Raw genomic sequence first — 26,071 nt, 5'->3', positions numbered from 1 at the left:
TATCATCTATTTCATTATGGCAGCTTGAACACATGGATTTCAGGAAGCCAATGTATGATGTATTTCATTTCAGCATTTCAACGTCAAAGCTACACCAATACATGGTTCAGATGTGTACCTGGAAGTGTAAAATAATAGAGAAAAGAGGAATGTCAGCAGCAGAAATGAGAGGCAGCAGCAATGCAGAATCAAACTCAAAGCCCAGGAGTGTTTTGAAAATCAAACGGGGTAGACCAAATAATCCCAGTAATACCGAAATACTTTAGACACCCAATTAGCTATCTCAAATCCACTTGAATTGACCCATAACAGTCTCAACGAACCAGAAATTATCCAAAGTCAAACAATCCAACTTGAAAATTGCTCTAGAATCAAATTAATGGACCTCTGAAACTCGAAACTAGAAGAATAGATCTCAACAATCAGAATTCAAACTAGCTCGAATTATCTGGTGGAATAGTAATGTATTTTTGGATTTTTCATCGATTATCTACTGTTTTTGGATTTTGCAAGCTTAAATTTTAAAAATCAGGCCTGAAATTCAAGAGGGAGCTTTTGGGGGAACTTTTGGAGGCTCCAAACTTGTGAATCAAGGCAAATGAATGCCTATTTATAGGTGAACTTAGGGTCCAATTTCAGATTTTCCTTTTACCCCTTAGTCCCTATTCTAATTCTATTTTTTACCCTTTATTTTCTGACTTGTTACACAAGTAACTACACCTATTCTATTGAAATCTGTACTATAGTCCATCCTAGAAGGTTCTATACCCATTACAATTCCTATTCTACCCTTACTTTACTTCAATAATTACCAAACTTAATGAAACTACCCTTTTCCATGCCTAAACTACCCTTTGAATCCCCTGAAATTACTGACCAAGCAGACCTGAACCTCCAACCCTGATAATTGGTCAATAATTGACCATGGTTAGCAAAAATCTAGATTATTCACATTGACTCCACTCATTACCTAGGCTGGTCAGTGAACTAAGGATTAATGATAAATGAACTAGGTTAAAATCAAATTAAAAGTAACATCTATTGATCAAATAATTGAAATCAAGCATATGAATCAAAATTGAGTCAAGATTAATCCTAAAAACGAATAGAAGGCTAAACAAGGATGAAGCCTAACTAAACTAATCAGTAACGACTAGCCCGATACTAGTAGAGACAAACATTGATTCACACAAGATCACGAGAACAGAATCAATCCACATACAAGATTAAACTACAGAAAATCAAAAGCATGAGCAGAGAATCAACCATAAACGGAAAAAATTGAATAAAGAAGAAAGAACTTACTGACTCGGACTTTACTAAACACAATACATCAACTGAGCCAAGTCGAACCTTCAAAACCCCAGAAGAGGTTCAAACCTCTCCAACCCTAGATTTGAAATTGTATCAGTGCCTGTTGGATTTGGGGACAACGGTTTAGGGATTTGGGTAGAGGAGGGTGAGGGGAGTGTATGGTATTAATCTGGGACTGTTTGGAGAAATTAGGGTTTCGGGGCGGAACTTTGAATCGGAATTCGAGGAATTCGAGTGATATTTGAGGGAAAATAGACATGGATGTGGAAAGGAGAGGAGGAGAGGAGCATGAGGTGTGATTTTGGACCGGTTTGGGGTGACCGCCGCCGGACACGGCGGAGACGGTGACGGTAATTTTGAAGATTCGAGGAGTTGGGAAGGGCATTGAGGAAGACTGATCCCAGATTGGGAATGAGGAGATGGAGGAGGCGCTGTGGTGTGTTTTTGGAGGCGTTTGGTGACCGGCCGCCGCCGCAGGCGATTTCCGGCGGGCGGCAGGCGGCGGAGGGCGGTGGTGGATGGTGGGTATAAAGGCGGCTGGTCTTTTAGACGAATAGGGGGGGTCTGAGGGGGGGGGGCATGAGTTCGGACAGTTATATACATATAACTCCTCAGTTCGTGGCCGTTGGATTGAGATACATCGACGGACCAGATTAAAGAGAAAGGGAACGACGTCGTTTTGGGTGGGGTGTGGGACTGGACCGGGTTGGGACGTGGGTTGGGCTGGCCTGGGGCGTGTTTGGGTTGGGCAGAACTTAATTAAATGGCCCAGAACCATTTTTGAGTGGGGTGCTGGAAAAAAAAACCATTTTTTTGCTATTTTCTTTAATTTTCTAAAGTAACTTTACTACTAAATAATCCTAAAATGTGAAATTAAATCCTAAATGCAAATGCCAGGTATTTTTGTGTTTTTACTAATTAAAATGCGCAGATAACATGCAGTCAATTAACCTAAAATGTCACCAAAAATCCACAAAATTGTAACATAATGAAAGAAATCATTTTGTTTGAATTTCTAGGAGTAATTCATGTAGGGCAAAAATCACGTGCTCACCGCTGCCCCTCTTTGCTCGGGAACACGACGAGTTTCCGTGCAAAGATAGGTGAGCGGAAACGAGCAATTTTTGCCCATTCGAATACTCCGTGTGAAGCATTTTGAAAACCGTCTGACCGAACCCTGCTTCAAAGGTTGCCTACATATCCTTGGCTGTAAATGAATCAGGTCAGTGTAGTTCTGGAGGGTTTGGTAGCTGGGACTACCAGGAGCTGTGCTTTCATTGCTGTTGCTGCTGCTACTGCTCGCTGACCTCCTTATTACACCGAGTAAAAATAAAAAGAAGCTAGCCTAAGCTATGATCTACGAATTACAAAAGGGTCCTATCTATGTCTTCTAACTTGAACTTGTATCCTGTAATCTTCCGGTGGTATTCCTGCTGTTGTCTTGCATTGTGATTGGCGATATTGTTGCCATTCCTCCGAATGATGCTTGATTACTTGAAACATGTGTCCCTTTTCCAGGTGGGCTCCTGACTGCAGACGCTTTAAAAGCATTCCCTTGTTCTCCAGGCGGGCTCCTGACTGCTGAAACTTGAAATATTCCCTTGTTCTCCAGGTGGGCTCCTGACTGCTAAAAAAAATCTGAAAATGAATGCCTCTGTTCTCCAGGCGGGCTCCTGATTGCCAAAAACTTGAAAATAAATGCCTCAATTCTCTAGGCGGGCTCCTGAGTGCTTGAATTTGAAATGTTTCCCTTGTTCTCCAGGTGGGCGCCTGATTGCTGAACTTGAAATGTATTCCCTTGTTCTCCAGGTGGGCGCCTGATTGCTGAAATTTGAAATGTATTCCCTTGTTCTCCAGGTGGGCGCCTGATTGCTGAACTTGAAATGTATTCCCTTGTTCTCCAGGTGGGCGCCTGATTTCAACAGAAATAGACGAAACAAAGAAACATTTTCTACCCCAGTTTGGTGGCTGGGCGTATCATGTTACCAAATATTGCTCAAATTTGAAAGCTAAAACCTGAAGTATACTTCCTTTGTTCTCCAGGTGGGTGCCTGACTGCTGAATTTGAAAATGAATGCCTCTGTTCTCCAAGCGGGCTCCTGATTACTAATAACTTGAAAATAAGTGCATCTGTTCTCCAGGCGGGCTCCTGATTTCAAAGATAGACAAACAACAAAAGAAAAGAATTTTCTGCCCCAGTTTGGTGGCCGGGCGCATTACGTTACCAAACACTACCAAAAATTTGGAAGCTAAACTTTGAATTGTACTTCCCTTGTTCTCCAGGTGGGCGCCCGATTGCTGAAATTTGAAATGTATTCCCTTGTTCTCCAGGTGGGCGCCTGATTGCTGAAATTTGAAATGTATTCCCTTGTTCTCCAGGTGGGCGCCTGATTGCTGAAATTCGAAATGTATTCCCTTGTTCTCTAGGTGTGCGCCTGATTGCAACAAAAATAGACAAAACAAAGAAACATTTTCTGCCCCAGTTTCAATCAAAGAAAAATTTGTTAATGTAAAATGGTGGTTAGCTGCTGGCATTCTTGTTGGCCATGCTCCCGCTTCCGACTTTGCTCTGACTTGCTTCTTTGGACTTGCTTTGACTTGCCACGATTTCCCAATTGACTTTCAACCCTCTGACCTTGATGACGCACATGCTTTACCTCGTATTACTGTTTGGTGTTTCTGTTCCCTTCTTGTGAACCTTGCTTCTCCCTCACAACCATCTGATTATTCCACTGATTTTCATTGGTCCTCCATGTTTTACTCTCTTTTGACATGTTCCCACCTTGTTGTGCCATCTAACTGGGAAGCTGGTAATTAGCTTTGACATCCTTCTTTTGTTTTTGAATAGAACTGACACTAAAGCATCTTATAGACAGACTTCAAGAGAATGAAATGCAATGACCTCGGAGGTTTTGAGGATAGAAAAACTCTGAAAACGAATGAGTTGTAATGAAGAGAAAAGGGATAGGACTTATCTGAGCGGAAAGGCTGATTCCATTGATCATGCCATGCATTTTGGGTTCCAGCCTAGTCTGTCCAACCAATTAATTATCAACCACCATATTTGTTGTACCATACTTTCACGCCCGATTCTCGCCAAACCCAAACCTTGCTTGTTTTGCCATGTTTCAAACAACTTTCAACCACAGACTTCTTTCATTTGCCCAACTGAAAGATCTCACTTTCGCCTTACAGTGCCCGTGAGGGTTTTCACCAATAAGACTCTCTCATTTTAATATCTCTCAAACTCACCTCGCCTTACGGTGCCCGTGAGGGTTTTCACCAATAAGACTCTCTCATTTTCATTTCTCTCAACTCACCTCGCCCTATGGTGCCCGTGAGGGTTTTCACCAATAAGACTCTCTCATTTTCATTTCTCTCAACTCACCTCGCCCTATGGTGCCCGTGAGGGTTTTCACCGATAAGACTCTCTCATTTTATCCTTTTCCTTCTGTCACCAGAGTGTTGTCTCCAACATGAGTCGCTTTCCCTAACCGTATTGACATTTCTTGAAATTGATCAAAAGGTCTTTCTTTGGACCGTAATGTGGCTTTTGGACGGGTTTTAGAAAGAAAGGTATAAAGGTTCAAAATAATTCAAATGTGGGTTCAACATTACAACTTTCGGAATCATATCCCTTGCGACAACCATAATTTCTGCCCCAGTTTCTTTCTTGGGGATTCTTGGATTTTTCTTCTGTTGTGACTGAACCTCAGTGAGGCTGCCTACGTACCCTTTCGGGATCAAGTCAAACGTAGTTCAGGCATAGAACTACTTTACTGTGGCGATCTTTTTTCTTCTACTTCTCCCTTTCTTTCTTTTCATTTCTTTTTTTTTCCTTCTCTTTTCTTTTATTTTCTTTTCCTTTTTTCTTCTTTTTCTTTTCTTTTCTTTTCTCTTTTTTCTTTTCTTTCCTTTTCCTTTTTCTTTTCTTTTCTTTTCTTTTCTTTTGGACTGTTTTTCTCTTGTTTCTCCGCTGACTTTCCTTGCTCGGGCTTTCGAGTTTTGTTATTGATTCCGAAAGAGGGATACGAAAGGAAATATAATAAGGCTCAAAGGGATAACAAAGGATAAAGTGTTTGGGTAGCAGAACAAAATGCCTTCATCATTTCAATCTCAAAACATGCCAAATACAACCAGGGACACAAAGATAAAGAAAATCATACATAATATCTCTTGACTGCATCAGAATTGATGGCCATTTCTACACATTTTCCTTCCACGTCCGTTAGATATAGAGCGCCATTGGACAAAACTCTGGTTACAACAAATGGCCCTTGCCAGTTTGGGGCGAACTTTCCTTTTGCCTCAGCCCAATGAGGTAGGATACGCCTGAGCACCAACTGTCCTACTTCGAACTTCCGCGGATGCACTTTCTTGTTATATGCTCTTGCCATTCTTCGTTGGTACAATTGACCATGACACACTACTACCAGTCGCTTCTCATCAATCAAACTTAGTTGTTCCAGGCGGGCTTTAACCCATTCATCATCATCAATCTCTGCCTCTGCGATGATTCGGAGGGATGGGATTTCAACCTCTGCGGGTATTCTGCTTCGGTTCCATACACCAATGAGTAGGGAGTCGCTCCTACTGAAGTGCGGACAGTAGTGCGATAGCCTAACAAAGCAAAAGGTAACTTTTCATGCCATTGCCTTGACCCTTCTACCATTTTTCGAAGTATTTTCTTGATATTCTTGTTAGCTGCCTCGACTGCCCCATTTGCCTTCAGACGATATGGAGTGGAATTGCGGTGCATGATCTTAAACCGCTGACATGTCTCGGCCATCAAATGACTATTGAGATTGGCACCATTATCTGTGATGATTACCTTCGGGATCCCAAACCGGCATATGATATTTGAATGTACGAAATCGACAACTGCCTTCTTAGTCACGGATTTGAAGGTTTTTGCCTCCACCCATTTGGTGAAATAATCAATAGCTACCAAAATGAATCTATGCCCATTTGAGGCTGCTGGCTCAATCGGACCAATAACATCCATTCCCCAGGCAACGAACGGCCATGGTGCTGACATTGTGTGCAATTCGGATGGTGGAGAATGAATCAAATCTCCGTGTATCTGACATTGATGACATTTGCGCACGAAGCTGATGCAGTCCCGTTCCATAGTAAGCCAATAATAACCTGCTCGGAGGATCTTCTTTGCCAATATATATCCACTCATATGAGGTCCACAAACTCCCGCATGTACCTCAGCCATGATAACTGTAGCCTGTTTGGCATCTATGCATCTCAATAACCCAAGATCTGGAGTTCTCTTGTACAACACTCCTCCACTGAAGAAAAATCCGCTTGCCAAGCGTCGAATTGCTCTCTTTTGATCCCCTGTAGCTTGTGTCGGGTATACTCCCATCCGGAGATATTCTTTTATATCATGGAACCATGGCTCACCATCAAACTCTTCCTCCACCACATTACAATAGGCATGCTGATCTCGAACCTGAATCTGTAACGGATCCACGTAAGCCTTGTCCGGATGATGCAACATTGACGCCAAAGTGGCCAAAGCGTCGGCAACCTCATTGTGCATCCTTGGAATGTGTTTGAAATCTATTGATTGAAACCGTTGACGAAGTTCATGCAAACACTGCCGGTATGGTATGAGCTTCAAATCTCGTGTCTCCCACTCTCCCTGAATCTGGTGTACAAGAAGATCCGAGTCACCCATGACCAAGATTTCCTGGACACCCATGTCTATAGCCAATCTCAATCCCAGGATACATGCTTCGTATTCAGCCATGTTATTGGTGCAATAGAAACGAAGTTGAGCAGTGACAGGGTAGTGTTGCCCTGTCTCAGAAATCAGTACTGCTCCTATCCCGACACCCTTGGCGTTGGCAGCTCCATCAAAGAACAGTTTCCATCCTGGCTTCTCGACTTGTTCTAATTCTTCAACATGCATTATCTCCTCGTCAGGGAAGTATGTTTTCAAAGGTTCATATTCATCATCAACTGGATTCTCGGCCAAATGATCATCCAGCGCTTGTGCTTTCATTGCAGTTCGGGTCACGTAGACAATATCAAACTCCAAGCAAGATTTGCCATTTCGCCAGCCTCCCTGTGGGCATGGGCTTCTGAAAAATGTACTTCAACGGGTCCAGCCGAGAGATGAGAAAGGTGGTATAGGCTGACAAGTAATGTTTCAACTTTTGCGCTACCCAGGTTAAAGCACAACACGTCCTCTCGAGTTGAGTGTATTTTACCTCATATGATGTGAACTTCTTGCTGAGGTAGTAAATCGCCTGCTCTTTCCTTCCTGTGATGTCATGCTGCCCCAGTACACAACCAAAAGAATTGTCCAACACAGTCAGGTAAAGGATCAAGGGCCTTCCTGGCTCTGGCGGGACCAACACAGGTGGACTAGCCAAATACTTCTTAATCTTGTCAAATGCTACCTGACATTCGTCTGTCCATCTGACCGCAGCATCTTTCTTTAGCAGCTTGAAAATGGGCTCACAAGTAGTTGTAAGCTGAGCAATGAACCTGCTGATGTAGTTCAACCTGCCAAGCAAACTCATCACATCCTTCTTGTTCCTTGGTGGCGGTAGCTCCTGGATGGCTTTAATCTTAGACGGGTCTAATTCAATACCACGCCGACTCACCACAAATCCCAACAACTTCCCCGACGGGACTCCAAATGCACACTTTGCTGGATTAAGCTTGAGGTTGTACCTGCGGAGTCTCTGGAAGAATTTCCTCAAATCCCGAACATGGTCACATTGTTTCCTCGACTTTATGATCACGTCGTCCACATAGACCTCAATTTCCTGATGTATCATGTCATGGAACATGGTAGTCATTGCCCTCATATACGTTGCCCCTGCGTTCTTCAAACCAAATGGCATGACCCTGTAGCAATACGTTCCCCAAGGCGTGATGAATGCTGTCTTTTCCGCATCCTCCTCATCCATCAAAATCTGGTGATAGCCCGCATAACAATCCACGAAGGAACCAATCTCATGTTTGGCACAATATTCAATCAATATATGGATGTTTGGGAGTAGGAAGTTGTCCTTCGGGCTCGCCTTATTGAGATCACGGTAATCAACACATACTCTGGTCTTCCTATCCTTCTTTGGCACTGGCACCATTAGCTAACCAGGTAGGATACCGAGTAACCCGTATAACCTTCGCCTCAAATTGCTTAGTAACCTCTTCCTTAATTTTCACACTGATATCTGTTTTGAATTTCCTCAACTTCTGCTTGACAGGAGGGCATTCCGGATGGATGGGCAATTTGTGGACTACCAGATCGGTGCTTAGACCCGGCATATCATCATATGACCATGCAAACACATCTTTGTACTCACACAACAATTTAATTATCTCCTCTCTGAGCGGGGCTTCCAAATGGACACTTATTTTTGTTTCTCGAACATTTTCCTGATCCCCTAGATTGATTGCCTCTGTGTCATTCAAGTTAGGCTTGGGTTTTTGCTCAAATTGATATAACTCTTTACTGATTTCTTCCAAAGCTTCCTCGTCATCGTATTCACCCTCGCCATCACACTCAATTTCTTGTATTACTATTTCATATGGAATCTCAAGACTAGGCCGGAAACTCCTCATGCATGACACATCATTGAAACCAGCATAAAAGGAACTGTACAAGAGAGAAAAGAAAACAAAATAAAGGCTATCAGGAGTGAAGAGAGAAGGAAATTGCATTTCATTAAAATTGTAAAATAACAAAGTTTAACTCATCCAAATGGACGGAACATAGAAATCTGAATTACAACCCTGGAAATAATCCAGAACTAATACTCAAAGGAAAATCCAAAGCTAACTACCACGACTCCTTCCGAGTTGGAAGAGGAGTAGCTTCCCAGTTATTGAGCTTGGCCTGAGACCCCACGAACTGCACATCGACTTTACTTGGACCTTCACCTGGCTCTACCATATTCACTTCATCGAACACCCTTTCAAACTTTTCGATCAACTCTTTGTCAGGTTCTATCACCATGGAATTTGGTAGTGCTGTTGCTGGGCGTTGTTTAGTACCAGGCCGGACGAAGGAACGGGAAAGGCGAGGAATGGGTTTTGGTAGGGTCCACACTCTCTTTTTCATCTTTTTGGCTCTTCTTATGTCAGCAGCAGTGGGTTTGAAACCTAGCCCGAAAGTGTCCAGATTTCCAGGAAGCGACACTGGTTGTATGATTCCCTGTAGTGAAGCACCCAACCCCTTTTCGGGCAAGAATCCATTTCTTATCATCTCTGAAGCTACCATAACAGATGCGGCAGCTATCTTGGGCATAGGAACACACTCCCCTTTCGAGATTTTATCAACTGACACTGCGTCCATAACTTGGTACACCCACGGGCCTTTGTCATTTTCAACTTCCTCGAAGGATGTAATAGCATTACAAGAATTGTCCTCTCCATGGACCACGATCTCCTGCCGATCCCATTCAAATTTAACCATTTGATGCACAGTAGACGGTACCGCCTTTGCGGCATGAATCCAAGGCCGTCCCAATAAAAGATTGTAGGAAACGCTGACATCAAGCACTTGAAACTCCATAGTGAACTCCACAGGTCCTATTGTTAGCTCCAATACAATATCTCCCACTGTGTCTTTCCCTCCGCCGTCAAATCCCCTTACACAGATACTATTTTTATGAATTCTTTCCTTGTCAACTTTCAACTTTTCTAGGGTGGAAAGAGGGCAAATGTTTGCACTAGACCCATTATCAATTAGCACCCTAGTTACCACAGAATTTTCACACTTCACTGTGAGATACAGAGCTCTATTATGTTCGGTTCCTTCCAATGGCAACTCATCATCAGAAAATGTTACCCTGTTCACCTCAAAAATTTTGTTTGCAATCTTCTCAAGATGATTCACAGTGATTTTATCTGGCACATGAGCTTCGTTTAGAATCTTCATCAATGCCCGGCTGTGTTCATCCGAATGGATCAGTAAGGACAATAGTGAGATCTGTGCCGGGGTTTTTCTCAATTGTTCCACAATCGAATAGTCCTGAGCCTTCATCTTTTTCAGGAACTCTTCAGCTTCTTCTTCAGTAACAGCCCTCTTTGTCGGTGCCAGATTGTCTTTAGCTGCTTTAACCCTTCTCAATTCTTCAGGGACAAAGCACCTCCCTGATCTAGTCAACCCATGAGTTTCACACACTTCTTCTTTAACTTCCTTTCCTTGGTACATCACAGTCACTCTGTCATAGTTCCACGGGACAGCTTTCTCACTAACCACAGGCAACTGGGTCACTGGTTTAATGATAACTGGCTCTGTTCGAGCGCCTTTTACAACCAAAACAGGCTTAACAACTGCTCCTGGTATTGTCACCTTAACAGGCTCTGGTTCTATTATATCATCACTGGTTTTCTGACTGTCCGGTCCACTGCGACCAGGGTTTTCCCATCGACCAAATTCTCATTTGCTTTAGCTTCACTTGCCTTAATCATCATCACAGTTTGTGACGGCTTCTTGCATTCTCCCTTCTGCACTAACTCGATCATGTGAGCCTCATGATGAATTGGTAGCGGATTCTGCGTGATATTGGGAGTCTCCGGAGCCTGCACCTCAATTCTCTGTGTATCAATGAGTTCCTGAATGGCGGTTTTCAGATGCTAACATTTCTATGTGTCATGTCCAGGTGCTCCAGAGCAATACTCACAGCTTACTGAATGGTCCAGGTTCCTTGGGGGAGGGTTTGGTAATTTGGATTCGATCGGGTTCAACATGCCTAACTGCCTTAATCTGTGGTACAAGCTGGTATAAGATTCACCCAAGGGAGTAAAAGTCTTCTTCTTCTGCAACCTATCATTTTTAAATGCGGGGTTAGGTCGGTAACTGGTTCCAGCGGCATTTTTGTTGGTTCTTGGGGGTGGGTAGGTGTTTTGAGATGGGCAAGTATTTTGGGGAGTAGGTGCGCGCCATTGTGCATGGGTAGGGGGTTGGGGGTATGTCTGGGCATGATGGACGGAGAAATGGGGAGTAGGAGGTGGGTAGTAATGCTGTGGTGGGCCATATGGAGTATGTGGGTAAGCTTGGGGGTGAGGGCGAGGTTGGTGATAATATGGTGACAGACTCCTGGACCAGACCCTTGATTCCACCACTGCCACTTCTTCTTTCTTTTTCTTTCGCAATACACCTCCGGTGCCGCTTTGAATGCCTGCGTAGTTGCTTTGAGTGCTGAATAGCTCATAATTTTGTTAGACTTGAGACCCTCTTCCACCATGCTTCCCATCTTTACGACCTCATTGAAATTTTTCCCCACTGCGGACACCAGATGACCATAGTAGGTTGGCTCCAAAGCCTGAAGGAAATAATCAACCATCTCATTCTCTTTCATCGGAGGATCAACTCTTGCTGCCTGTTCTCTCCAACGGAAACCGTACTCTCTAAAGCTTTCTCCGGGCTTCTTCTCGATTTTGGTCAATGACAGACGGTCCGAGACAATTTCGAGGTTGTATTGAAAATGACATGCAAATGCTTGAGCCAGGTCGTCCCATGTGTACCACCGAGCATGATCTTGTCGTGTATACCATTCTAACGCTGCTCCACTTAAGCTTTGACTAAAGTAAGCCATTAACAGCTCATCTTTTCCCCCAGCTCCCCTCATCTTGCTGCAGAATCCCCTCAGGTGGGCCACCGGATCACCATGGCCATCATACAAATCAAACTTTGGTAATTTGAACCCCGCTGGCAGCTGGACATCGGGAAACAAGCACAAATCTTTGTAGGCCACACTGACTTGGCCACCCAATCCTTGCATGTTCCTGAAGGATTGCTCCAGGCTTTTTACTTTTCGAAACATCTCTTCCTGTTCCGGGTCCTTAGGCGGCTTATCAGTTTCCACCGGGAGCTCAAAGCGAGGAGTGTAGGAATATGGCTCAGGAGCTTTGAATGTAGGCTCGGGAGGGTAGTACTGGCTGTCGTGAGTTGGAAACAATGGCTCACTGGAAGATCTTTGCAATGTGGCAGGTGGAGGTGCCACAAATACTGGAGCAATTGGTGGTGGAGGACATGGAATTTGTTTGGGTGGTGGTGGCGGCGGTGTCTGAGAGGTGGTTCCGTAGTATTGCTGGTACGTCGGGATAGCGGGAGATGAGTTCACTGTGGGAGGATCTTGGGGTTGAGCTGGTGGTGGGAGGTAATTGGGGTTGGCAGGATAGAGTGGTGGTGGATGTCCCTTCGACCAGGCCTGGTACATTTCGGCCATTTGTTGCTTTAGTTTATACATCTCTTCTCTGATTATGTTAACGTCCACTGCCTCCTCCTCTCTGGATGGGTCAACAATGCTCGCTTCCAAATCCTGATTGGTCATGTTTGACTTGTCCTTGGAGCGGGTGTTGTAAGGATGGGTTGCCAGAATGCCAGTCAGCTTAAACACCTATCTGGACTCATCAACAACAACTTGGTTAGCGGTTAGGGCATTAACAAATAGATAACCGCACATTGATGGGTGGATGTCCCTAAGCAGTCAAACGTCTCTATTATGCCTCTATTCACATGCGTCATCCCGGCTTTCATTTCTTTTCTTGCCAATTAGTTCCCACTCTTATCTTTTCACTTTGTTTTGCTCTCCCTTTGTTGGGTTTCTTTCATTCGATTTTTCCCCTGTTTGTACCATTCTTTTCTGGTTTTCCCTTTTATTTATTTAGAAACGGTCGAATCCTATGGAGATTGCCTACGTATCACGACCCCGCGTGAATCAGACCAAGCGTAGTTCGTAAAAATAAATGCAAAGTAAGAGCACGATATTTTTGGCAATTTCAATTTTATTGATAGCAAACTTGTCTATTATAAAGACTCAAGACAACTAACAGACTCTAAGAACTACAAACTCCATCATCCCTATTCTAATTCAAACAAAATGCAGACTCAATCCACTGACTATGGTAAAAGAATGACAAACCCAAATGACCTAACTCAAGAAAGAAATACAGACTCGAAAGACAAACTTTTCTTAGTAGAAGAAAGAGTGTAGACTCAAAGACAATTACGAATACATTAAAGCTCCGGGTGCCCGCGGGACATCATTCGGTCTCGCCGCGGGCCTATATGCAAGTTCCCCTTGAAGTCTGTCTAGGTCGTTCATTATCTGCTTCACAAATGTCATCACTGATGCCAGGAAGGTGATACGGGTCATGTTCTCGCACATTTGACATTTCCTAGTAATGGAATGAGCAATGGTTAAGATTCTTTCTCGGATTCTTCCTTTCTCTTGAAGCAACCGCCCTATCTGTTGGGCCCTGGCCTCCAAAGTTCGCTCATCCGCTTCGCTTTGTTCCCGGAGTTGTTGCAAGTCCATTTCTGACTGTGCCAGTGCCATGTAGCACTGTTCTCTTTCGACTTTGAATTCTTTTGCCTGCTTAATCATACGGTTTTCTGTGGCAATAACCTTTTTCTTTAATTCTGTGACCTCAGTGTCATATTTTCCTTTTAACTGTTTAACCATGCGGGCCCGTTCTTCTGCATTTTTAGCCAATTGTTTCTGGACCCCAGCTAATTCCTTTTCTGCCTTGGTGCGATCGAAGCTGTAGTCGTTCACCTTTTGCCTTAGATTTGCTATAAGCTTTGCATCTTTGGCACTTCTGACCGGATTATCGGCCTCTAACTTCATTTCCTGGATGTGAGGTCGTTTGGCCGGTCTTCCGAATGCGACGTCCCTTCTATACCAAGCCTGATAATCAGGAGACACTTCTCCTTTGGCTCGATCTCGAACACAAGTGTTTGCCGCCAAATATTGACATTCGCTCCAAACCTGGCGGACCATTGCTTCAGGAAACTGGCCATCAGGGCCAATCTCAACCACTTGCAAACTGAGATCATCATCCTTAGGTACAATTTGGCATCTCCCCAGCTGCCTCAGCACTCGATACGGTGCGTAAGGCTGAATGCTTCTAAGCCCCATCAGAAGGAAATGTGGTCGGGCTGCCGGCATGTATACGATTTCATCAACGGGTAACCATCCCAGTGTCCACTCTATTTGGCTAGCGGTGAGGGACCGAAAATATATTTTCCAACCTGTGACTCCTTCTGGCAAGTCAACCCCTTTGATCCTCGTGTAAAACTCTTCTACGCATGCTTTTTCTGGAGACCCATAGCTCAAAAACTGAGGGCGATGACACAGATGCTCGATCATCCACATTTGCAACAATAGACTGCACCCTTCGAAGAAAGCTTTTCCGGCCTTGCAAGCTGTAAGAGCACGGAAGATGTCGGCCAATATCATAGGTGCCAGTGTACTTTTGGCTTGAGTAATTAATGTGCTGACGACCCCAGCTATTTTTATGTCAATGTTCCCATCCTTTCTTGGAAATACCAGAAGCCCCAGGATAGCTACCATGAAGGCGAAACGTCGATGCTCTTCCCACTTTTGGCGGTTTCCTTTGCTACATATCTTACTTTCTGGGTTGTTGAACCCCCCAATATGGCCATATCGATGATATATGAAGCTCAGAGTACAAAAGCCATTTGCCAGATCTGTGTTATGGACGGCTCTGACTATCTTCAAAGAGTCTAGAAATCTGTACACGGCTACAACTTTGGGGGCAACCAAATATTTGTGCCTCAACGGAACCTCATCCTTTCCAATGTAGCCAGCTATTTCCTCTAATGTCGGGGTAAACTCAAAGTCCGAAAAATGGAACACATTATGTGCTGGGTCCCAACATGTCACCAGTGCTCTAATAATATCTCCCTGAGGCGCAATATCGAGCAAACCGGTAAGCCCTTTTAAATGTTTCTTGACTGCATCTTGCCCTTCTCCGCCTAAATCGTTCCACCATAGACGTAACTCCAAAGGGATTTTATGCATGATTGAAAATAATTCATTTTGCGTCGTGCTCATCCTGCACATTTATTAAGGTGATTTAATCATTTATTTTGACCTAAAAGGAAAAGAAAAAAAAATGACACTATTTTGTTCAAATTTCCAATTTTAAAACAAACGGCCGGTTTTGCAGTTACGGCCTTTCAGCACTTCGTGGAGAAGATTTTAAGGCTATGTCTGTTAACCGTTGAACTGACTCAGGGTGGCTGTTCTTGCAAAAACAGCCTTCCGGCGCCCTTTTGGGGACATTCGGCTTAGTTTAAACAAGAATGGCGGCACCCGACTTATTCATGACGAAATTTAAATTTTGGCATTTTGGCTATTTTTGCAAAAGGGGAGGTTGGACCCGATGAGGGTTGCCTACGTATCTCACGTCCGGTGAGAATCAAACCAGCGTAGTTCGGGCCATTAAAACTAACTAATTTTGAAAACAAGACTCTCTTCTTTCTTGTTGTTTTTGTTTTTTATTGGCAAATTCACTATTTCTGAAAGCAGGATTCTTTTTTTTATAATCTTTTCAGCGGCAAATAAAATAAACTAATTGGAAAATAAAACTCTTTTTGTTTTTCTTTTCCATTGGCAAACTAAAAAGAACTTTTCTCTTTTTTTTATTTTCTCAAAAATTCGGTAGCATTTTGGCATTACTTGGACATTGGTTTTTTCTTCTAATATAGGGACTTAACTCTCTACACTGCTATTCTCTCTTTGGTTTTTCCACTTTTTCCAAATATTCAAAGCCGGTCAGCATGTAGGTCCTAAACAGATAAATGCACAAATAGGATGCAGCAGAATGGTCCATTATTCCGGGTACACCTGTCCTAGACGGACCCAACCCCTGTGTTGAGTCCCCTAAGTCAAAATGCACGTGATGCAAATAAGCGTTCCTACTAGGGATCCGGCATGAAGTCAAGTTCTTCTAGGTTCATAACCTGGGTATGTGTTCTAGACTGTGTACCCGAGCGGACAACTCGAGTCGAGGAGGGGGCTACGTACCGGGAACCAGAAGGCCATCCGGCTTAGTAACTTGTCTAGCCTCTTTCTTATTTCAGGGTATTGACACTAACGGAATAGGGAGTCTCCACCAGTGAGCACATCCCCGGAGGTGAGAAGAGAAGGGTTTCGCCACAGTTTATATACAATCCAGATAATATCAAAGCGGTAAAAAGCAACATTTTGCACATTTAGCATGAAACATGTAGGAAAATCAGATAAAGCCAAATACAACAATATATCTAAGCTCGAATTCTGAACCCTGAACCAAAGTTCTGGGTTCTCGTCCCCAGCAGAGTCGCCAGAGCCGTCACACCTCCTCTTTACCTACACCCCCGGGAGAGTGTAAAGGAGTTTTTCCACTTGAAGTGACAATCGACGGATTTATTTAAAAGATTCAGAGTCGCCACTTGGGAGATTAATGGTGTCGCAAGTCACCGGTTGAATCCCGATCCGAGGAAATTATGACTCTGTTAACAGTCCGCGAACCAGAACTCCGAGTAAGGAATTCTGTTAACCCGGGAGAAGGTATTAGGCATTCTCGGATTCCGTGGTTCTAGCACGGTCGCTCAACTGTTGTATTTGCTTTTATCTGATTTTAAAACACATTCTAACCTATATGCCTTTTAGTAGTAAACCGTTTTTATTGTTATTTTTAATAAGAATTGCAACGTCGTGAAAATGCGTCTCGAACCACGTCGCACCAGTGCACCCGTAATTGTCAACACATTTCAACTTCGTTGAGATTTGGATTTGGGTCACATAAATGTGCACCCACATTTAGGAAAGTAATATTATTAAAATACGCGCCTAAAGCAACTACGCGTTTATTATCTTTGAGGAAGACCGTGAAATTCGCTAAACGGTCCGCCCGGATTCTAAGTATTCTATATGACATATATTGAGGGCCCTGCATTTTATTCGGCGAGGCTCACCTTGTTTATTATTTAAAGGCAAACCTAAAGCAATCTATAATTTTCTACTTTTATTTGTCTCTAATAATAAAAGAAGAAGCCCTAATTAATTATTATTGTTCAAAAGCTACTATCCTCTTGGGTCCGTGACTTTTATAAGAACTTCACTAGTTTCCTTTATGCCTCAAGCTTAGCCCAGGAAGAATACATAACCCAACAGATTCGTGGGGTCTCACACGATTTGATTTCAGCCCCAAAAGTTAACAAATGGGCCTAACAATTTGCAAGCTCAAAACAACCCAGATTTCATAACAGCGTTGGATTTAATGTCACAGCCTAATTACTTTATTTATTTACCTACCAGTGACTTCTTAGCTGTTCAAATCAGTCAAATTGATATTGCATACTTAATTCAAGTGAACCACTAATATTAACTACTGACTTAGAATTGTCAATGCTTACATTGAAACAATGAACTCAAGGAAATGCATGCCTCGACATTAATAACTAATCTGCTTATATCAACTACTGCGTTACGAAGTTGTTCAAGACGCACGTTCAGCTTAAAATTGAACTCGATGTGCCATCACATTGATTTTAACTTAATTGCAGGTTTAAACTACTTCTGAATTTTAATTTTAAACAGAAATATGCTAAACCAAAGCAAGTACTAGCTATGCTAAGACTACAGCTAAGTAACCACAAATTTAACTGTCCAAATCAGTCCAATTAAGTGCATACCAAACCGGAATTATATCAGACACATATACACTAACTAACATATTTCTAACTGTTAATATACACAGTTCAAATGAACACGTAGTGTGACGCAGAAAATGTGAACATGCTCGTTTCTTTTCTAACGTGTACCTGAAGAGTGAATCAAACAGAAAAGGAAGAAGTCAGCAGCAGTAACAATTCCCAGCAGTAGTTCAGGAACGTGTTTAAAACCCAGCAGCAATCAATAAATGAGTATAATAGCCCAGAAAGTATTCAGCAGTTCAGGATAAGTTGAAAAACCAAGCAGACTCCACAGATCAACCCAAAATAGCACCAAATAGCCAGAAATGAACCCAACACTAATACAACCAGTAAACAACCAACAATCAACTCGAACTAAGCAAATCTCATGCACATCTGACTCGAACAACTTGTAAATATCAATGTTGAGCAAAATCAGGTGAGTTCAAGTTACTTCTGATCCTTAACGAGCTAGAAAATTGGATTAGGGACTGGAATCTGAAAGTGAGCTAAGGAGAAATTAATGAAACAGTATTGTTTTTTTTTGATTTTCTGTTGTTTTTCTGGAAATTTGAGAAGACTGAGATCTAAAGGAGTTGGATTTCAAATTTCAGATCTGAAACTTGTGAGGAATCGAAGGGGATTTTTGTGAGGCTCCCCCAAAAACTTCTGAATCAAGGCAAATGAATGCCTATTTATAGGTGAACTTAGGTCCAATTTTCAGATTTTCCCTTTACCCCATTGGTCTCTATTTTAATTCTATTTTTATCCTTTATTTTCTGACTTGTCACACAAGTAACTACCCTAGTTTACTGAAATATGCACTATAGTCCAACCTAGAAGGTTCTACACCCATTACAATTCCCATTCTACCCTTACTTTAATTCAATAATTACCAATCTTAATGAAACTACCCTTTTCCATGCCTAAACTACCCTTTGAATCCCCTGAAATTACTGACCAAGTTAAACCAGTCCATTAACTATAACCAAGCAATCTATTTCTAGGGCTAATCAAACTAGACAAATTAGCTACTCAAGAGGTTGGAACAATTAAAATCAAATTGCAGTAAACAATTAGGAGTCGACTAACTGAACCTAAAATCAGACCACTTATACGTATATGACTACTAGGAACAGCATTGACATGAAGAACAAAACTTAAGCTAGATCCTGAACATGGAATTACTAGTGCAATTACTGAATTAAACTAAACTAAACTAATTGATTACTACTAACCAATAACAACAGTAAAGGCTCAAATACTGAAGAAAAATTGAAATCAAAAGTGCCCTAAAGAGTTAAAGATTATCAAAACAGGTTTGAACAAGAGCATACAGAATCAGAACAGCATCGATCAGAACTTACTAATTTTGAGCACTTGACTGACTATGGGGCGAACTCTGACCAGCTATTGTTGTTTAAATCCTCCGGGATTCTTGACACGTAACATCCCTAATCGTGTGTTTTCAAAAGAAAACACGTGATTAGGGAAATTACGGTCCAAAATCCCCAAGATTTTCTGAGTTAGGGTTCTGCCGGAATTTTGGGATTCAGAGTTTGTAATGTTTCGGGCAGATTCGAAGGTTTCTAAGTATGAGTTAATGATGAGGGAGGTCTGGTGGTTAAAGGGGTATCGATTTTGGGAGGATTTGGGGACGGCTCCGCCGTACACGGCGGTTGCGGCGCTAGGGTTTGAATTATTTGAGACGTTTGGGTGATGTTTGAGAGAAACCGATGGCAGATATGGAACGGGGAGGTGAAGGCAGTTATGTGGTGTTAATTTCGGGTGGTTTGGACGGAGTTGTGTCATGGCCGGAAAACTTCGATCTAATATTCGAAGCTTTGGGGTGGGATTCGAGGAGAAATAAGGCTAGAATCGTGACAAGGAAGATGAGATGAAGAAGTGGTGTAATTTTCAGGTGATTTGGATGATCGCCGCCGGCGGAGGCGATTTCCGGCCGGCGGCAGGCGGCGGAGGACGGCGAGGTTAGGCGTCTCTGATGAACAGGTGAGAGAGACGGGAGGGTGAGGGGGTCTGAGGGGGGTAGGGTAGTGTTAGGACATATTTATACCACAAAACCTAGGCAGTTCTCGTCCGTTGGATCAAAAGGATCGAGGGTTGTGATTAAATTGGGGAAAACGGGGTCGTTTTGGTAGGGTGTGGAGGCTGGACCGGGTTGGGGTGATTTGGGCTTGGACTGGGAGACCGGGTTTGGGAGAGAAATCTTTCTTTTGGGCTGATTAATTTGACTGAAATGGCCCAATTTGGGTTCTATATTAATCAATCCTCTTTTAATGCCTTTTTTTCTTTTTCCTTTTTTTTATTTGTTTTTGTTCAGCTCAATTTCTGATTTTCAATTTTATATTTTGATTTGATTAAATGCTAAATTAAAATGTAAACTAAAACACATTAAAACTAAAAATGCAAAAAGGACCATTTTGTTATTTTCCTCTTCCTAAAAATAACTCAACTATTAATTAATCCTACAAATGTGAAATTGAAGTCTAAATGCAAACGCCAAGTATTTTTATTTTTTTTTATATTTTTTTATATGAATTAAAATGCACAAATAAATGCAAACAATTACCAGAAAATAACACAAACTTCACGAAAAATTACGAAATACTAAAGAAATTGTTTTGTTTGAAAAAAAAAATTTGGGAATTATTGCTTAGGGCAAAAATCACGTGCTCACAGTACATGGGGTCGGTTGTACTTATACTACACTTCTGTACCTTGCGTGCAGATGTTGGATGTTGATGTTGCTGTTTTCGACTGGAGCTAGATTTGAAGACGTACATGCGTTACGGTTGTAGCTTCCTCTTATTCATGGTAGCCTTATGTTCATAAAGATCTGTTTATGTACATTTCAAACAGATGATGTATTTATTTATATCAGGTTTGTAAACTCTAATCTTAGCATTTCGTGATTCGTACTCCCAGTCCTTGGGAAATGTATAAGATTAGATATTTTCTTTTACTTAATTGTCTTATCGAATTTCACTAGAATTGGATAGAGGTTAACTGGCTTACCTAGCGAGCTGGTTTAGGTGCCATCATGACTTGTTGGATTTGGGTCGTGACAAGATGGTATCAGAGCTCTAGGTTCATAGGTTCTAAAAGTCATGAGCAAGTGTCTAGTAGAGTGTTGCGGGTCAGTACGATGACGTCCATACCTATCTTCGAGAGGCTACAGGGCATTTAGGATAAACTTCCCATCTTTCTTCCCTTATCGTGCGGTATTGATTCATCTTGAAGCCTAACTCTTTGAATTCCTTCCACGCATTCGTATGTGCATGTGAGTGCTCTGTATCAGCTGTGCACCGGCGGCTTGTGATTCCATGGATGAGGTGCGAGATGTGATTTTTGTGTGTTGATGATGGGCCAACCTGGAGGACTTGAGGCCGAGTTTTGACTGTAGCTTGAGCATGGAGATTTTGGTTATGTGAGCACTTGCTTTTGGACTTATATGTCCGACAATGTCCCTATTAGTGGAATTTGTGGTCGTTGAGTGATTGGATGGCTATATGATGAGTATGACGTGACCGTGAGATGTGTTCAGAGGGTTGAACGCGACGAGAAGGGTTTTCTTGGGACGTGAAAAGGACTATTGGGTGCTTCATTTTTGTCTTAATCTGACGTATAGTCTCGAGTTATGAGTATGTTGAAAGATTTTTCATGTTGTTTAATTGTGGAACAAAGTAGATTTTCATGTCTTGTTGATGGGTTTAGACTCAGGAAGATTAAGTGATTGCGTAGTAGTTGTGGCTGTGAAAGAGTATAAAGAGATGTCAGTTTGAGGCTCAGGAGGTGGGTTATAACATGTGAGGTAATCTACGGATATATGATTTTTACGATGCTGTGTGAAGGCTTTCTTTTCCACCAGTGGGTTATATTTGTGCGATTTGAGTTGGACCGGTTGTAATAGTTGACCTGACCGTAACGAGGATGAATGCGAGATTTGCAGATGATTTGAGGTATTAGATGGTTTGTGTTACATAAACTTATGAAGGATTGAGTTGAGCTTCAGTGCGGGATTATGGTAGTAATAGAGTATGGGTGTTACAGGTTATTGAGTGTTTTGTTCTATGACTTTGAGCCAAGTGGGGGAATATGCTATCGGCGAGTTTATGGCACGGTTATGTGTTGTATTAGTTTCGGATTAAGGCATACTTGTGAATCAGTTATGACTTACAAAGGTTGAGATCGAGGATGACTCGAGTAAGGGAAATTCTGGATACAAGTTGTATTACACTCTATTGGTATATGGAAATCATGGAATTATTGAGTGGTTAATTGTGAAAGATGTAGTGTGCATGGAGTAGGAATTTACTCGATTTCTTAGAGGTGTGGATTACTTCTTCAGATGTTATTGTGCTAATGGGGCAAAGTTTGTTTGACCGTTTGTGCGGTGTAATTGAGATTTGAGCTGAGTGGATGACTCGAGGAAGTTCTAATGGATTCAAGATTTATGTGTATCGATTGAGAATTTTTTGAATTTGTATATGGCTAATTTGAGATTTAAGTTAGATGGTGTCGAGAGTTGTGGCATTTTTATATCATTGTATATTATACACTTCAGTATCAAGGAGGTGAATGAAGCAGCTTTAGATTCACGGAATGTCTCTTCAGTGTGGGTATCTCGGTTGTGGTACTTTTGGGGTGCTTAAAAGGAAATTCAGCAGCTTATGAGCCTTAGGGCGGTGTGGTTCTATGCTAGAGTTCGTGGGGTGTGTTTTGGTTAAGGATCATAGTGTTCTATCAAGAAAAAGTATCAATTTAAAGGCGATTTGGGAGTAACTCGGAGAACTAGGACAACTTGGTAATGGGTTGGATCAGAATGGTAATAGATATGATTGGCTCTTTTGGTTCTTATGATGTGGTGAGTCTCTACAGGTGTTTTGGTGGCAATGCCCTTGTGATGTTGGTGACCTGCGCGGCTTGGTTGAGTTAGGGTGATTCAATTTTGATGACTTGGTTATGTACAAATGGGTTCCAAAGTGTTCTCAATGGTTTCTACCACGGTTCGAGGTGTATATTTCCTACAATTGTGTGGAACATGTTACGTATTGGGATTTTCTCCTGGATGAGATCAAATGGAAGGTTTCTGACTGATTGAGTATGTAGTTTGGTGTGACTCAGAGTTATTAATGAGATTCTCATGCTTTTCATATGATGGGATGATGGATCCGGTGTACTGTGGGGGATAGAGATTCGCATGTGTAAGGTCACGATTCAGTTTTGAAGGGAAGGTCATGAATTCTTAAGTAACATAGACGGTTTCAGATGACTAGGTGAGTGATATTACTATTTGGTATTACTTAAGGAGAGTGTACATTTTTGAAGCGTACTGTGCTATGGCTTGCAGATGCTTCATTGGTATTGCGGCACTCTCCTGGTTGATCGACTACTGATTTTCAGATGTTGCTATATGGAAAAAAATAATTGGAGAAGTATTCCTCGTGGGTTGATCTTGTATGAGAGATGTATTAGACATTCAGGTGGTGGAGTCGGGATCAGATATGGTGATTCGTGTGTTCTATGGATTTGGAGACTAGGAATTCTCTGGAGCAGATTGTTTCATGGTTGTGGACTGTGAAAATGTGTCCAAGTTAGTCAGATGATGGTATGTGTTATGGTTAGGTCATTGTGGAACTTCAAAGGGTTATTTATCTATTTGTTGATGACCAGAGTTGATTTGGGACCCATTGGTAGGCCTAATGAGGATGTGTATTCTACACCGGGTCGGATTGGTTGTCTCTGTACTGCCATTGTTGAGGAATGTGCCATTCGGTTAGAATTGATTTTATTCATATCTGATATGTTCTATTTGTTACTCTTCCATGCTACGGGGGGTTGTGATCTGTTAGTTATATGCACACATGGTGCGGTTCTATTTGGGCCTTATGGCGGAATTTGAGCGAGATGGGCATTAGGGTGTTGAATGGTTGATTGCGCCTTAGTTATGCTGCTTCTGGATTGTGATATATTGTGTTATTTCCTTCTCCGTGATTATGGTCATGCACCTGGGGTACTTGACGTCGAATTGCGCGTGGTTGTTGATTTAGGCATGGTGGCTGGGATATTTCATATGGACCAGTGATTGGATAGGGTCACGCATTGCAGCGGAGTTATGTTGAGATATGATCCTTTGTGTTAGATTCGTGTGTTATGGTTCTACAGTGTGTGATGGATTTTTAGCATTTCGTTATGGCGGTAATTGTTGAGCTTGCGGGATGGTTCTCTTGTTTGAGTCATTTTCATGATTTAAGTACATTTGAATTGTTGCGTATTGGTGCACGGGTTGTACGGCTTGTGGCTCTGTGTAGTATTGGTGTGGCGTGTCAGTAGAGTAGCTTGTATTTGATAAGATGAAGTCATCAGGTCTAGAATGGGTGCTATCAGATTTGATTACAGCATGTATGGAGGATAACATTGGAAGTAGGCTTAGAAATTTGCTATAGTTCTTGTCAAAGGAGAGAGAGCTCCATGACTTGTTGATCTGATGAATGGTTATGATTTCTGCATGTTTCTTTCATCATTGGCAGTGTACGAAGGTTTTAGAATGAGGTTTTGTTTGATATGAGGTTTGTTACCGGAATTGGGTTATTTTGAGTAGCTACTGTGATTGGAAATTTCACTATCGGTAATTGAGTTATGTGGTATATCCTGTGATTGTCTCTTGGGTTATGGTTATGGCTTGATACAGCTTGTTCAGACTTATACAATGTGTAGATTGTGAGGTTCGGGCCTTGTAGGAAATTCCGAACGTTGGAAATTGGATTATGTGGATTACGGGCCAGCGTTGAAGTAATGATCTTCAGTATGTTGTGTTGTCGGGCCTATTTGGAATAGGGTGACGTGGGATCACCCCGCGTATGTTCATGGTAAGGTTACACGGCGGTTTGGCAGCTTTGGAATAATTTTGGACACGTTCCAGGACGAACGTATATTTAAGTGGGGGAGGATGTAAAGACACGACCGGTCGTTTTGAGCATTTACACTACGCTTGGTGGTTTGAGGGCATTAGTAGCTCCGTATGATGTATTATGACTTATGTGAACCGTAAGTTTTGGTTTTCAGGTTATCCGGAATTGATTTGGAAGAATGATTCTAAACTAGGAAGCCTTAAGTTGGAAGAGTTGACCAAGTTTGAATTTTAGTATTTGACCATGAATTGGAGTTTTGATTGTTCCGTTAGCTCCGTTGGGTGATTTTGAACTTAGAAGCGTGTCTGGGTTGTGATTTGGAGGTCCGTAATTGAATTTGTCTTGAAATGGCAAAAGTTGGACTTTTGGAAAGTTTGTCCGGGAGTGGACTTTTTGATATCGGATTCGGATTGTGGTTCCGTGAACTGGAATAGCTTCATTATGTAATTTGGGACTTGTGTGCAAAATTTGGGTTCATTCCGGAATGGTTTGCTATGTTTTGGCACTAGTTATGGAAGTTGAAAAGTTCAAAGTTCATCAAGTTTGGATTAAGGTGCGATTCGTCATTTCGATGTTGTTATGTGTGATTTGAGGCCTCGAGTAGGTCCGGGTTATGTTACGGGACTTGTTGGTATATTCAGACGGGTTCCCCAGTGGCTCGGGTGTGTTTCAAGATGAGTTTTGAACAAGTTTGGGCATTTCGACAAACTTGTTGTTCTGGAGCTTTTGGGAGTGCGGGGACACATTTTGGAGTGCGGATGTGCGGCCGCAAACTCCCTAAGTGCGGAGGTAGTGGTAATTGTGTGGACCGTAGTTGAAAATGTGCGGGCCGAAATTAAAATTGTGCGGTCCGCAGAATTCTTCTCGCGGCCGCAGAAAGGAGATTCTACAGGTTCGATGGTCTGACTTCGGAAGGTTATATCTTTTGATCTATAATGAATTTGGAGATGATCCAAAAATTGAAGTTATATCCCTTTGAGTCTAGTTTCCAGGAAGGTAAACCAATCATCATTGGACATTTGTACAAATATTTTACTGAATCCTGGTAGTGCAGTGACTGTGGAAGTGCGACCACAATTTGAACTTGCGGCTGCGGGACCTGGGATGTGCGGCCGCACAAAAAAATGTGCGGTCAGCACAATGGGAGGCTAGATTTTGTACTATATAAATGAAGGTTAGAGTATTATTTCACATTAGGACATTTGGAGCTCGTTTTTGTGACGATTTTTCATGGGTTTTTCAAGAAATTCATCGGGGTAAGTGATTCTAACTCGAATTTCGTTAATATACATGAATATATCACTATTTTCATCATTTAATTAGTATTTTGAGATGGAAATTGGGGTTTTTTGCCTAG

This window comes from Nicotiana attenuata, unplaced genomic scaffold (genome assembly GCF_001879085.1).
Source record: "Nicotiana attenuata strain UT unplaced genomic scaffold, NIATTr2, whole genome shotgun sequence".
Taxonomy (NCBI): domain Eukaryota; kingdom Viridiplantae; phylum Streptophyta; class Magnoliopsida; order Solanales; family Solanaceae; genus Nicotiana; species Nicotiana attenuata.
This window is presented reverse-complemented; position numbering follows the sequence as displayed.